Source organism: Protopterus annectens, chromosome 7.part0, assembly GCF_019279795.1.
Source record: "Protopterus annectens isolate FY-2018-M chromosome 7.part0, PAN1.0, whole genome shotgun sequence".
NCBI classification, from domain to species: Eukaryota; Metazoa; Chordata; order Ceratodontiformes; family Protopteridae; genus Protopterus; species Protopterus annectens.
The window spans coordinates 385337538-385352551 of NC_056739.1; positions in this window are offsets into that span (position 1 = coordinate 385337538).

Genomic DNA, 15014 nt, shown 5'->3' on the forward strand with positions numbered 1-15014 from the left:
TATTCACAGTGCATCAGTTGCACTGTATTTTATGTACACACATCCATACTTACACTTATATATATATATATATATATATATATATATATATACACACACACATACATATATACATATATATATATATATATATATATATATATATATATATATATATATATATTTATATATATGTATGTATGGATGTGTGTACATAAAACACAGTGCAACTGGTGCACTGTGCAAATATTGTTTTGCTTAGTTAATCTTTTTTGACACATCATCATAATTTTACTCTGCTCTTGGTGTTCATCATAATTTTACTCTGCTCTTGGCGTAGTGGCAACAGTTATTCTACATCTGTGGTACATCATCAGACTTGCGAAGACTATCCTCCCCACCTTAATCTCCTCTATATATATATATATATATATATATATATATATATGCTAATCACTAAAAAGTACAGCAAAAGCTTGACTCTGCACATGGGAAAGACAGATTTATTCATTCCCAAAACATGCTAGTCCAACTAAACTCATCCCTAAACCATGTCTACACTTAGCTTACAGTAAAAAGCTAAAATAAAGAAAAACACGAGCTACACTTCCCATTTATTCCATCTGAAAAAGTAGCAACTTAACACAATGCACACAAAGTTCACACACCCCACAAAAAATCAACACACTTATTTTTACTGTTTCAAATGGCTAAAGTTCATGCTTATTAGCATAAAAAATTAAATAGAATGAACAAGGACATGCTGACTGCAACCAGCAAATGGGAATTATAGCAAATTAGGCTAAATTCAGAATATAGAGGCTAAAGAAACAAACTTAAAATATATGTATAAAATTAAAATACTCATAACCCTGCAAAGTGTATCAAAAACTGTCATTACAAGAAAATAAATACATAAATAGAAAAGATTACAATGACCCCAGAACATAAGAGTACAAAGCTACCCACGAAATCCCATTTACAAAACCCATCATAATACACTGAAATCAGTGGGGAATACTATAACATAAACAGCAAAAATCAAAAGTAGATAAATATAATGCAAAGGGATCTGGTATGTGTAATACAAAGAACATCTTGTAATCTTGTACTGCATAATTATGAGAATTTGCCTTTTAATCAGTGGCATAGTCACCTGCCACAAATCTCCCTTATTAAATTTACAGCAAAAGATATTTCATGCATTACCTACAAAATTCTGTCTGTAAATATATACATTCATACCCTGCCATAACACAATGTTTATATAATTGTGAATATGTGCAAATCAAATAGCATATCAGCGACAGGGAAAGTTCTTTATCAAAAGGCAAAATTATCCGCAATTTCCCACAATTAAGTTAAGCTTTGAAAAAGCTTCTTATTTAAAGGACCTACTATATACACCATCCACAACTATACCTACTCCTTACTTTTAGTAATCTTAACGAATGCCACCCTTTTGAAAGTTTGTCCATGCCTCTTAACTGTACCTCCGTGCAAGGAATATTCCTCATTTAGAATATTATGTCCACATTCTATGCTGTTCCACACTGAAAGAGTCTGCCACACATTAAGATTTAATATTGATTCATAATAATTCATAAAAATAATCTTTTATAAGTACAAAGTAACATAATTTATCAATGTTGTGAACTTCCTGGTTAAAGTCATTAGTAAGCTGTTAGTAAGAGTTTCACATTTTGTTCCAAATTACGAAAGGCAGTGTTTCACATGTTGAAGATGAAAGGGTGAGAACTGTAGATGTGTCTATTGCAGGTATGTTCTGTAGACAGATACAATAGAAGGTAGCATGTGTAAATTACCTTTCCAGATTCAGAACTATATTACTTGGGACCCAGTTTTATTAATATATGCTGCAGTTTACGGTTGTAAGAGTTAAACATTAGCAGTACTAACAGAAGCTGAAGAATTCCAGAACATTCTGCAGCTGTTAGATATGAAATGAGGAGTAAGGGCATTTCTGTATACATTTAAAACACATATTCAGAACATTGTTTTAAGATTATAGAAATTGGGATGATGCCACCTTTACAAAACTATGCCAATGAAAATTTCTATTAAAGTGGGAAAGCTTCTGGCAGTGACACTTAGGTGCTTTGAGCACATACTGAGCTGAACTGAGGAGGGCTACCAGCCACAACTCTGTGTTGAGATACCAGATGACCAGAGGCCTAAAAACCTTAAGTTGCCTGTTTTCTTGATTACTTTTTACTATTTATTGTTTATTCTTACTATGTATCACACCTTTATAGTCTGCTGCCTAAATGTTTACTGTCTTTTATTACTATAAATGAACCTGCACTGTTGTACTGTAATTGTCTGCCTTACTGGACCTGTTAAATCACTTTTTGAAATGGTTTTCACTGTTTGCAAAGCTTTTTGCTATTTTGACTGTTTGTAAAGTCTAGACAAAAATGTAAAACTGAACTTCTTGGAAAACACAAACAAACAACAGTCTTAAAAGAACACCAAACTTTTATTCTTCCAATTCAGTAAGCGCTTTTGTCTCCAAAAACTGAGACCTCATCAGACTGAATATGCACCTTTACAAAACACATTTAAATACTCCATTTAATTAATTAATTCATTCATTAATTAATATCACATGACTTTTTTTGATTAATGTCTTAACCATTTCCTTTTCAAATAAGCCACAAAGTCTTCGTGGCTGTTCAACCCTTGTGGGTAACATGCATTCAACCTGAATTGCCATAAATATTCAAGACAGCCAAGTTCCTCCTGTGCATTAAACATTGCATCATACCCTTTTATTTCTCCTAACACCAGTAACTTAAAGTCTGTCTGACAGTTCCCTGTTTTATAATAATTACCCATAGCATCATTTTCATCTCTTGGCTCTCCTGCCCATTTGTGTTCATACATCCTTTTATTTAACCCTCTACTTGTATGGCCTACAGATAATGACCCACATGATCTGCAAATAATTACATGCACTGCATACTTTGATTTGGATGTAAAACTCCCCTTTATATTGATTTTATAATTATTGATAGCAATTTTTTTGATACCATTATACACCAGATCACATAAATTGCAAGCTAAACATTTATGAATCCATTCATTGGCAACCCTTGGCTCTTTCACATTTAATTTATACTGGAAGAAGTTCTTAAAACTTCTTCCCCTCTTCTGTATATAAATTGGACATTCTTTCACTGCCTTATAAACTTCTTGGCAGCTTTTTAAAATCTTTCAATTATTATTGATAATCCGCTTTATAGCTGACGTTATCTACGCTATTAGAAATTTGCATAACAACAATGTAATCAGCATTCTTGCACTTAGGTGTAATAGAACTTGCATTTTTCCTAATAGCACAAATTTCATCTAATTTGTCCTTTACTAAAACCTCTGGGTAGCCTCTTGCTACAAATTTACTACATAAATTAGTGCTTTCCAATTCAAAATCATCTTCGTTCATCGTTAACTTATTAACTCTCATTAGCTGCCCCTTAATTACATTTTCCTTCATTTTTTAGGGTGCATACTGCTAAAGTGCAAGCACACATTATTCTGCATATTCTTTTTATTAATCTTAGTAAATAGCTTCCCATTTTCTTTAAACACTGTTACATCCAAGTATGCTATGCTAGAACAATCACACACTGATGTAAATGAAGGTCTAACACAGATTACATTACAGCATAATGGAACGAGTCCACAAAGTAAGGAGAAACAGGAAGATCAGGACACATCTGAAGAAGAAATATGGACATGGGAAAGCAAAATAGATTTAATATGGTGTAATATTTATGCAAAGGAGAAAGCAAAACTAAGCAATACAAAAAGAGCAGCAACAAAGATATCTGAAGTGAAATACAGGCAAAGGAATATTGACATGGGAAACTTTACAAGACAAAAAAATAAGAAGTCAAAGAGGCAAAGCAGGAAAGAAGATTAGTAATGGAAAATTTAAAGAAGTAGAAACTGAGGTTATGGAGTGCCTGCTAAGTGAAGGATTCAGTGTAGGAAATCTAACTTAGAAAGCACCACACCAGGATAGAGCAATGAACATCCAAATTAAGGAGAAACCAATAGAATGGGAAGCAACTGATCAGTTGCCATATGATGATATTTTGGAGCCTTCCACAATAAACCAGTATAAATATTCACTTGAAGCTGGACAACAAGGGAAGGAACAGGAAACTGTGGCAACTCTGATGCAGTCAATGTTGAGGAGCAATAGGCCAGTGAGTTCCCATATGACAGAGCAATGGATGACACAGGATGAAATTGAAGAGAATGTGCCACAGGAAGATGTCATATAACTTTCTATAGAATGCCCGCAGGAAATGGAGAACAAAAAAATGTGCCCTCAGTTTAGAAGAAAATGAGCTAAGAGAAGAGCTGCTTGATTTAATAGAGATAGATAGACATAATAAGATCAATGAAAGAAATAACAGATAAAAACACTGCTCAATTCCAACAAAGCCTAGAATCATGAGATAACTAAGTACGTTAAAACAAAAGTGGTTTATTTAATAAATATTGTGAGTGTTTTCGCGTTGTGACCAGCGCGTCTTCAGACATCAAATAACAATAACAAAACATAACATTTAAATGCAGTAGACAAGCCAGTCAGCAATCATGGTATAAAATAAATGAATCAATATCAATTAACAATTAACTACCACATGTAACAGTGAGCTAATCAAGCTGTGTCTGCAACAAGAACAAAAGCAGAGATAAAGAGTTGCAGAGAAAAACATTATGGTGTCCTGAATCTCAAATATCAAATATAATATACAAAACAGATCATGAACAACCTACATAATATATACTGCAGAATTCAAAATGCATACCTTATACTTGTTGGTTTTTATATATATATATATATATATATATATATATATATATATATATATATATATATATATATCCAAATGATTAATCACTATATCTGTCCAATACAAAACGACACAATAGTAATTAAAAATATGGCCCATATGAAAGCCAACTTCATATGTCCACGTGACTGAAAAAAAGGTCAAAAGTTTTAAAGTGATGACACTTCAGTATAACTCAACTATAGTGAAACATCTATGCATATAACATTATGCGAAGAATAAGAGATATAAAAACATAAAATATAAAGCGAGATACAAAGACCTCGGATATAGTAGCAAAAAAATATATATATATGTTAAAATATATACAAAAATATAAATAAAGTAAGACACAAATAAAAACATGCATGATTAAGAAATTCATGTATGATTATGGGAACTCTAATTGTTTGCACATATACAGGGGAGATCATTATTTATGAACAAGAGGTCTATTCTTTAAGAAGAGTTTCAATTAAACCATATAATTGAGACCATAAAATTCATCTGCTTGTAGTTCAATAATCTATTTTTGCTCAATCTGCTCTGTCATGTTAGTATTGTTCCCCATTCTAGGGGTCTTTCCCACAATCTGAAGAACATAAAATCCAAAAGCATGCTGTGATCCTGCTTCAGAAATGTGTTTTGCAGTTACAATGGAAACATCTTGTTTCCTCATCTTATAAACATGTTCCTTGAACCTCTCTCTCAAAGTCCTGTTGGTCTAATCAACATAAAACTTGGAACATATGGTGCAACTAGCCAAATACACCAGGTTGCTAGTTGAATAATCAGCATAAAAATAAACTTTATACTGTCTCCCAAAAGTTGGGTGGATAAATATATCCTTGTTGGCCATGTATGAACAAATATTACAATGTCCACAGCCAAACATCCCATTTCTATTAATAACTTTCAAACATTGTAGTGTCATCTGCAAATAGCAAAGTCTTCTTTTTGGAGATCTGCAGTTTTTATATGTAATTCTTGGCTTTAGACCTACAATTCAGTTAATATGTGGGTCAGCTGTTAAAATATGCCATTTCTTATTAGTGAATCTCAAAATATCTTTATTGCCGGAGCTGAAAGAAAGTACCAATCCACAATCCTTCCCCTGTGTACCTGTCTCTTGGACATTCTCAGATGTAACTGCTTTCACAAAATAGGGTTTCCCCCTATGCCTCCTCTCTTCCACCATGACTTTGAAGTCAAGTTCACACTCCTTATTCGTGTAACCTTGATGTCTAAACTCATTCATTAGCTGTCTGGATGATGTTACAAGTGTATCATCATCATTACTGAGTTGGGACAAGTGTAAGGCTTGACCCTTTATCACATTTTTAAACCCATACATGGATTGCATGCTTGTCCTCTCCAATAAGTTATTTCTCAAACATGATTTCCTATAAATTCCAGTACATATTCGATTGTTAACTCTGGTGAGGGTTATATCCAAAAAATTGATCTGATCAAATGAGGTCTGCATAGTGAACCTCAGGAAGGAAGTGGTAGATTCTAAATACCACCTATACTGTTGGAGGGTCGCAGTATCTCCTGTCCATAAAAAAATATATCATCAATGAACCATTTGTAATAAAATAAATGTTTTTTAAATAATGCATCACTCAAAGCATGCTCCATTTCCCATTGTGCCATCACAAGATTGGCATAGGAGTTGGCACATGGGGTACCCTTGGCCACTCTCATTTTTTGTATATATATGGCACACCATTAAATAAGAAGACATCGTTTTCCAGTATCAGTTCTACAAACATAATTAATAAATTGATCTTATGTTGTGAATAATCTGAGTTTGAACCAAGATATTTCCTCATGTACTCAATACATGTAAACAGAGAGCAGAGATCCAAAGTCACAAAAACAAATGCATCTGGTAAAGGCTGCTTCTCAATGTGATTATATGAAGATCTCAAAAAATTACATACATAATTTAAAATGGTGTCAGTCCTCTCTATCACAGGTCTCAGCTTATTCTCCACATAGATAGAGATTGGTTCTGTAAGCCATCCTTTACCAGATACTGTAGGTCTAAACAGAGGATCATCAAGTGTTTTATGTATCTTAGGAAGCCCCTTTAATATTGGTATCATAGGAGTCTCAACCAATAAATAGTCATAAAGGTCTTTAGTGATATAGCTACTCAGGACGCAATCCCAAAGATCTTCATGTACCCAGCATATAATACATTTGACACAATCTGAGTCAATGACATCATAGGTGTCAGAAATCGTTAACGTGTCATGCATTCTCTTAATATAATAGCCTTTATCTAAGACTACTATTGCACCATCCTCATTATCTGGGCAGATCACAAGATCTTCATTGCTCTGAAGTTGCTTCAAGGCTCTATTCTGAAATTTCTATACATTATAAAACTTATTTTGTCTTGCAGACTCTTTATTATATAAACTAAAAAGATCAAAGTCACATGATTTCAGAAATGCTTCAACTGATGGATTCAACAAAGGGATAAAAGTACTGGGTCTTTTAAAGATGTTTCTACTAGTGCAATCAGTTGGAAACATGGACCTCAAAATAACATTCCTACAGAACAGCCTAATGCCCACGACAGTGTCAGAGAAGTTACTCTGTGTTGCTGGAATAAAAGAAAGCTGTGTAGACAACCCATACATCTATTCATCTGTCAATACATACTTAGATAAGTTAAACAGTAAGTTGCTGTTTTTGTTTCTAGAATATCTTTATTGCAGATTTTTGACTGTGATCTCTCAAGGAAATCTTCCATTTCCTTCCTCTGCTTCTTGACCTGTCATTTTTTGAATACTGCTTGATGGGTAAAGGAAGTGTAGGAAGGACTTGTCTGTCCATGGACAAATGTACACTCCCAACGTTTGGTCTCTCATCAGTGTCATTGTGTACATTAGTTATAACATCACTGGTATTGTCCAAATATTTACCAGCATCTGTAGAAATTATAATGCTTTTCGAAGACACGTTAGATTCAGCTGATAGATGACTTATAACATCCTTATCCTGACAATTAATTTCAGTGGACTTTATATCTTCTTTAGTTGTATTATTATGCCCAGCCTCTCTTCCCTCACAGGACCATGAGAAAACATTCCCCATTTTGAAATCATCCAAGTCTCTTTCTAATTTATGTTGTTTCTGTGACTGTAACTTCCTCTCATATAGACACAGATTGTTCAAAACATCCTCTAAGACTTTGGTCACTACAACAGAAGGAAAACTGTTCAATAATTCATGTCTCTTACTATTTACTTCAGCAATTCAGCTCTCCTGTTTAGGTTTTAAAATCTATTAAAAGTCCCATATAATTGAAACTCATCTCTATATTAATCTTCTGCCAATTCAACAGAAGGTCAGGAAAGGCTGTACCATAGGTCGGCATCTTAGAAATGCGAAGACCACTTGGAATTACTTTATGATAAATACATGCTTCAAGATGCATCCTTTGCCATTGCACTTTCTTCAATTTAAAACTCTCCTCAAATCCTCTCTGTGTCTTGAGAAAACTGCAAACATCAAACTCTACAGAGCCAATATTATTTTCATTTCTACTGTTGTCCAACAAAAGTAGGGGTTACCTTCTATTCTTATAGAGTCCATAAACTCCTTTTTTGAAAAATACTGTTTACTGCGTGACATTGGAATATAATCCAGCTCAAGCTCGGATCCTTCAGCCATGTTCCAGGCAGATGTAGAATAGATACAAGTAAATGAAGAAAATCACCATGTACCACTAGGATAAAGCATTTGACCAAGTACATGGTAAACCAATAAATAAAAACACTGCTCAACTCCAGCAATGCCCAAATTTAACAATTTTAAACAATTTTAGAAGATCTCAGTTTTGTTACACTGATGAAACAAAAAACAGTGCCTGAATGGCAGTAGAAACACCATAAGCTCCACACAACACTTCCAGGTACCAAAATCTTTACTGAGAACAAATAAAGATTTTGGTACCTGAAAGTGTTGTGTGGAGCTTTGTGTGGAGCTTATGGTGTTTCTACTGCCATTTGGGCACTATTTTTTTGTTTCATGGTTGCTTACTGGTGTTCCTTCAAATGGTTTTGTGTAGTTGTTACACTGATGTCATGAACTAATCACTGAACTGTTCAAATACGTTAGTGACACTTATTTAAAATTGATAATACAATAGTGTGCATTTAGTTTCTATGGTTACCAGGGCAGATAATTTCCCAAGCCAGGAATAGGGTTCTTTATCATGTTGCACTCTGTGGAACCGTGATTTTCTACTACAGAAGTACTGTAGTTTAGTTTTATAAACCGTGAATCCTTCATGAAGTTAACTACTGCATGTTTAATACATAGCAAGGGAATGCTGCATAACAAATCTTGGTTTTAAACATTGTTTCATCAACAAATGTGAAGTACTTCTCTTCAAGAGATAAGCACTTTGGACTTGTAAATTCAGTTCATAAGAGGCCATTTAGAGTAAAGCTAAATGATTCCATAATTTTTGATGTTTGGTTTGTTGCTGATACATCCACATATGATCATAAAAGCATCACTGTTTGAGGAGAGAAGATGCACATACACATTGCTGCTTTGTAGAGATTAAAGTCTTAAGATTTTCTTTGGCCCATGTCATTTTTTATGAAAGGAGGTTGGCATAAGCTTACAGAGAGCAGCATGCATTTACAACGTGTCACATTATACTTTAGGTTAAACTTGTTATTCAGATTTAATTGCTCAGGGCAAAGATTTCTTTCAGATAACTACTGTTCAACTCCATTTGCATGCTTGCCTCTGCCTAAACCACATGAATATGTCAAAGTGTCAAGTTAATTTTAGAATAACTTTATTAATATCTGCAAGACTACAGTTTTGTCATATTTATATCACAGGCCAATTAATGACCTGTACAAATACGTGATGTGCATTTAAAGTGGTCAGTGTGAGAGTGCATTTTGTACTTTGCTTAAAATGGATACAGTGAATCCTGAAAATTAGAAATAACTACATTATACATTTCACAGGAACACTTTTACAGTTGCTGTGTTTTGCTTATTAACCATTTGAGTGCATAATACTTTCTGCTGTTTTTCTGATTTAAATATTTTTTGATATAACAATTTGTATATAAAAATGCTTATCAATTTTAATGATATGAGTCATTTTTTAATGTTCTTTTTGATTTGTGAATGACAATTTATATTATTTTTAATATCTTAATACTATATATATATATATATATATATATATATATATATATATATACATGCTTAGCAATTCCAGATAGACTAATGGAACCATTTTGAGTTTATTGAACTCCAGGATGGAGTCATAGTCCAGCTCATTAATGTGGTACATAGCAACTGACTTGTAGGGAGACAACACAGTAGTGCTAATAGCGAGAGTAGGTAGACAGCTGCACTTCAGGAAGCTAGGCAAGTTGAAGCTGAAACCTTGTAAATTAAACAGAGTGGCATAACCAAGATTCTACAAATAATGGCAAAGTGGCAGTCTTGCACTATATTGCATGAAGCTCATGATGAGGTGAATGAGAAATGCAGCAGGTAGCACAAACTATCACTCATATTGGCATGAAGCTAATACATGCAGCAAAAGGAAAACTGCATAGGGGTGGCAAGGAGCAATGAATGGGTGTGCAGCAAGCTGGATACCTCACTGATTCATTAAAAAAGGTGAAATGAGAAGGGTGTGCGCGCGCGTGTGTGTGTGTGTGCATACACACACACACACACACACACACACATATATATATATATATATATATAAAGAGAAAGAGAGAGAAAGAGATTTATATACAGATATATATATATATATATATATATATATACACACACACACACACACACACACACACACATATATATATATATATATATATATATATATATATATATATATATGTTTACTATCAAAATGCCGCTGTGCACGGCTATGAAGTATTCGAACACCATATGTTCGAATACTTCATAGTTCGGCAGGTTATGTGAGTGAATGTTATTATTGCGAATGGACTGTGCATTCACAATTATAACATTCGCTCATGTAAGAGGATCGTGGTACAGTGCAGTTAGGGAAATACATCCCTTTCCTCACTGTAGTGCGATCTCGGAGTTGGAATATTAAGTTAGGGGGGTGTGGGGGGTGTGAGTTTAGGCTAGTTAGGTAGGGAGTTAAGGGAAGGGTGGGAGTGCTGTTGATTGTTGAAGCGAAACTTGCATACGCAATAGGCCGGGGGAGTGTGTTTGACGTAGTTCTACAGTAGTGTAATAAAATGTATTTTTAGCAGTGTCACAGATATGAATATGCCTTGGTGTATATCTTGTAACTCTATGTTCCTTTGGTTAAAATTAGTAATACTCCTGCTACAACATGCACTTACAGCTGTACTTATTGCATTTCTGCACCTGTTCACATACACACATCTATCAGTGAATGGCAGTCCACTGACACAGGACAGCCACCCCCCAACCATTGTAACACCAAAATTCATACATTACTGCACTGCAGAGGATGCCACCCACTGACACAGGATATCTAGATCCCCATCATCCAGGCAATCCTAGACAGTGTGCAAAACATACAAGGCCCCCACAGTGTATTGATTCCACAGTACCTAGCCATGTCCTACTGTGCCAGACAACTTTCATTGTGACCCAGTTACCACTGTGCACCCACACATGCCTTTCCAATCATGCTGTCCTGTTACGGTCAGGAGAAGGGTGTCTATTAACTTTTACATGACCTTGTTTGGAAGACAGTGCTGCTGTAGGAGGAACTATACTAATACATCAATATGGGAATACTGCAAATGATATGATATGAAGGGCCTCAAAGAGGGAACTCAGCATAGCAGAGAAAATATAGCAACAAGAGGTCATCCCCTGTCAAGCTCTACACTCTCAGGAAGAATGATTTCTGCCATCCTTGCATGGTGATACTGAGTGGACAGGCATCATATCAGGAGGTGTCACCACAAGTTCTACCGAAGGCAAAATGCAATCTCTTTCTAATTGAGACCAGATGGTTAGGTACCCAGACTGCAAGAGACATACTGCAACTGACTGCAGTCATGCAATGGTGTGTGCATTAAACACTGCCTGTATTTCTTGGGCACATTGGGCATTTACACACAGGGAACCATTGCCAAAGGTATGAGCTTATGGGGCTTCAGCTGTCAGTAACATGCTCACCATGGGACATGGGTCTTGCAGAGTGACCATTATCATAGGTACTATTAAATATTTATACCCACAGGGCATACTACCAGTACCATGACAAGTGCAGAGGATTGGTTAGAACACAAAAGGCAGAAGTCAGACACTTCCAGGTACAACAAAGATGCAAATATATACACAGGTCACAGTCTCAGGCACACTGATAGTGTCTGCCTCACATCTGGGAAGGCAGTTACCCACAGTCAGGATGAAACGTTTGCCTCCTGCAATCACATAGATAGTTAACTACACAGCATGGCAAATGGGTCTATATTGCGAGAGTGAAAAGACGTTTACGCAAATATGTAAACGTTGAACCGTATAGCTCAAAGTGGACTTAGAGCAAAAGCCAAAAACCGCGAAAATGGAAATATCGAATTTCCATGGTTGGCCTGTCTGTGGATTAGTTGCATAAGGTAAGTGTTGGATAGTTACAGAGTTTAGGATAGGGTGTGGGTTAAGGTAAGTGCTTAGATCAGTAATGTATGTTAGATTTAGTGTAGGGTTAGAGGTAGGGTTTTGTTAAATGTATGTATGTAGGTTATTTATTTTGTTTGTGTATATTTTCTTAAGGGAAATGTGTGGTAGTTACGGACCTTAGGGTTAGGGAGGGGTTAAGGATAGTGCATAGATAGTTTTGTATGTGGGGTTTAGTAGTGTTGGAGGTAGGGTTTTGTTAAATGTATGTACGTGGATTATTTGTTTTGTTTGGGTGTATGTCTGTAGGGGACGTGTGCGGTAGTTAGTTGTGTATGTGGAGTTTAGTGTCAGGTTAGAAGTAGGGTTTTGTGCTTTACTTTAGGTTAGAAGTAGGGTTTGGTTATTGTATGTATGTGGTTTATTTATTTTATTTGGGTAGGTAGTATATAGGTAGTGGTGGGGTTGGCCGACTATGACAGTTCGATTTTTATTTTTTCGCTGTTTAGTGCATTCGGGATTTTCACATTTCGTGGTATAGGGGTCAATATTTTGGTATTCGCGCATATGGTTTTTTGCTTTCATAATATAGACCCATGGCAAATTGTCCATCCAGGTTGCGGGCATATTTCTCAACTTCAATGATCAAGCATTCTAGATAAAGTTAAAAACTATGGAGAGAGAAAGCACCAATATCATGGACAATTTTAAATATTATTCAAACTGAATTAATAGAACAGGTTTTAAAACAATAAGTATGAAACTCTAATGTTTGGCATTCTTGACTGACTGTAATCCTTATTAATGCAACAGAAAATTGAAAATTTTATAAGGGATGCCTATTGAAATGTCAGCAATAGAAATGCCAAATGCTGACATGCCCCCTCCCAAAAAAAAATAAATAAATAACGGAAACACATTAGAAAAGCAAATCTCTAAGATAGCTTTTCTTAAAACTTAATTTTATACTCCCACACCCCATAGACTTTTATATACCAATTCTGAGATTTCCATACCTCAGAGAAAAGGGAATATTCCAAGAATTGGCATCTTGGACTTAGTATATCTAAGTCTGGTCTTTTGGCCATTCAGTCTATGTATTTTGGGACTTGATCTATTGGGTCCTGACATTTCAAACTGTTACCAAAATATTAGATTTTAGCAAGGATGTTGTGCAATACCAGGGACAAGTGAAAGGCATGTGTGCATACCTCTCAACATCTTAGAGCAAGAAATCTGGAAACAGCCGTTAATAAAAGTGGGACAAAGGCTCAAAAATAGGGACAATTTTTAAATATTCCTCTTAAAAAATTAGAAGTTTGAAAGAATAACAGGTTTTGCATTAGCATGAATTTTTCTGAGGGATGTGAAGTCTGAAACTCAAATGTCTGTGATTATTTTCTAGCTTCAGTCTTTTATAATTTGCCAGAAAAACACAATTTTATGAAAAACAGACCAAAAATATGAGGCCAAAATCTGGACATTCTGTGAAAACCTGTACAGTTGAGAGGTATGCATGTGTGTGTCTCCACCATGATGTCATGGCAACTGCTAGGCGTGCCAGGCAGAAGTAGAGGAGTTCTCTGCATTGGACATACAGGTACTCACTGTAAGGCAGACTTGTGGGATGACATGGCATTGTCCACTGTCCCAGCCACCCAATGTCAAATTATCCAGTTCCTGTTTGAAGGAAGATAATGCATCTCATTGCTTGATTTGCAGTGGAATATATTCTAGAGATGGGGAAGGCATTATGTAATGAAACTGTCTTACCACCATATTTTTTTTTGCTGATAAAATTTTACATAACTTTGATTTGTGGTGATACAAGTATCCAGGCCCACTGGTTACCGAATGGCATGAAAGACAAGGTATAAATATCCCCACAGAAGACTGTAAGATACTGACTAGAGAGATGGTGCTTTCTCAGTCTTTTCCTGCAGCTTAGTGTTTCTAAAGCAGTGATCTTAGTTAGTAGCCTCTGGTACCCTTCATTTCATATGTCTAGTAAGGTACATCCCAAACAGGGAACTATATTCATTAATTGGCCTAATTAAGTCTGAATTTAAAGGGAAAATTACTTCTTTAGATCTGGATGATATTTCTTTGGCAATTAGCTGTGCTAAGTGGGAATTCCTGACTGTCATTTCATAATAATCAAAAGAGAGGGAATTATCAACCTAAGTTCCAAGGTCCTTAACAGCATTCTCATTTTGGGGTGTGGTGTTGTCTATGTTATATACTCGGGGAGGATTGTTTAGCAAATGTGACAATATTCCACTTTTTAGCATTTAATCTGAGTCCATTTTTAGTACACCAGGTATTTACAAGTTTAAGTTCTAGCTGAAGGGCTTTGGCCTCAGTTGGGAACTCGATAATAACTTCCAGTTTACAGTCATCTGTCTTGGTTCATGGTCTAGAAATCTGGAAAGTAAATACTGAACAAGAGAGGACCCAGCACTGAGCCCTATGAGATCCCACTGGTCACTGCTACCCACACCATGTGGGTTCTAGTAAAAGCCAGTTT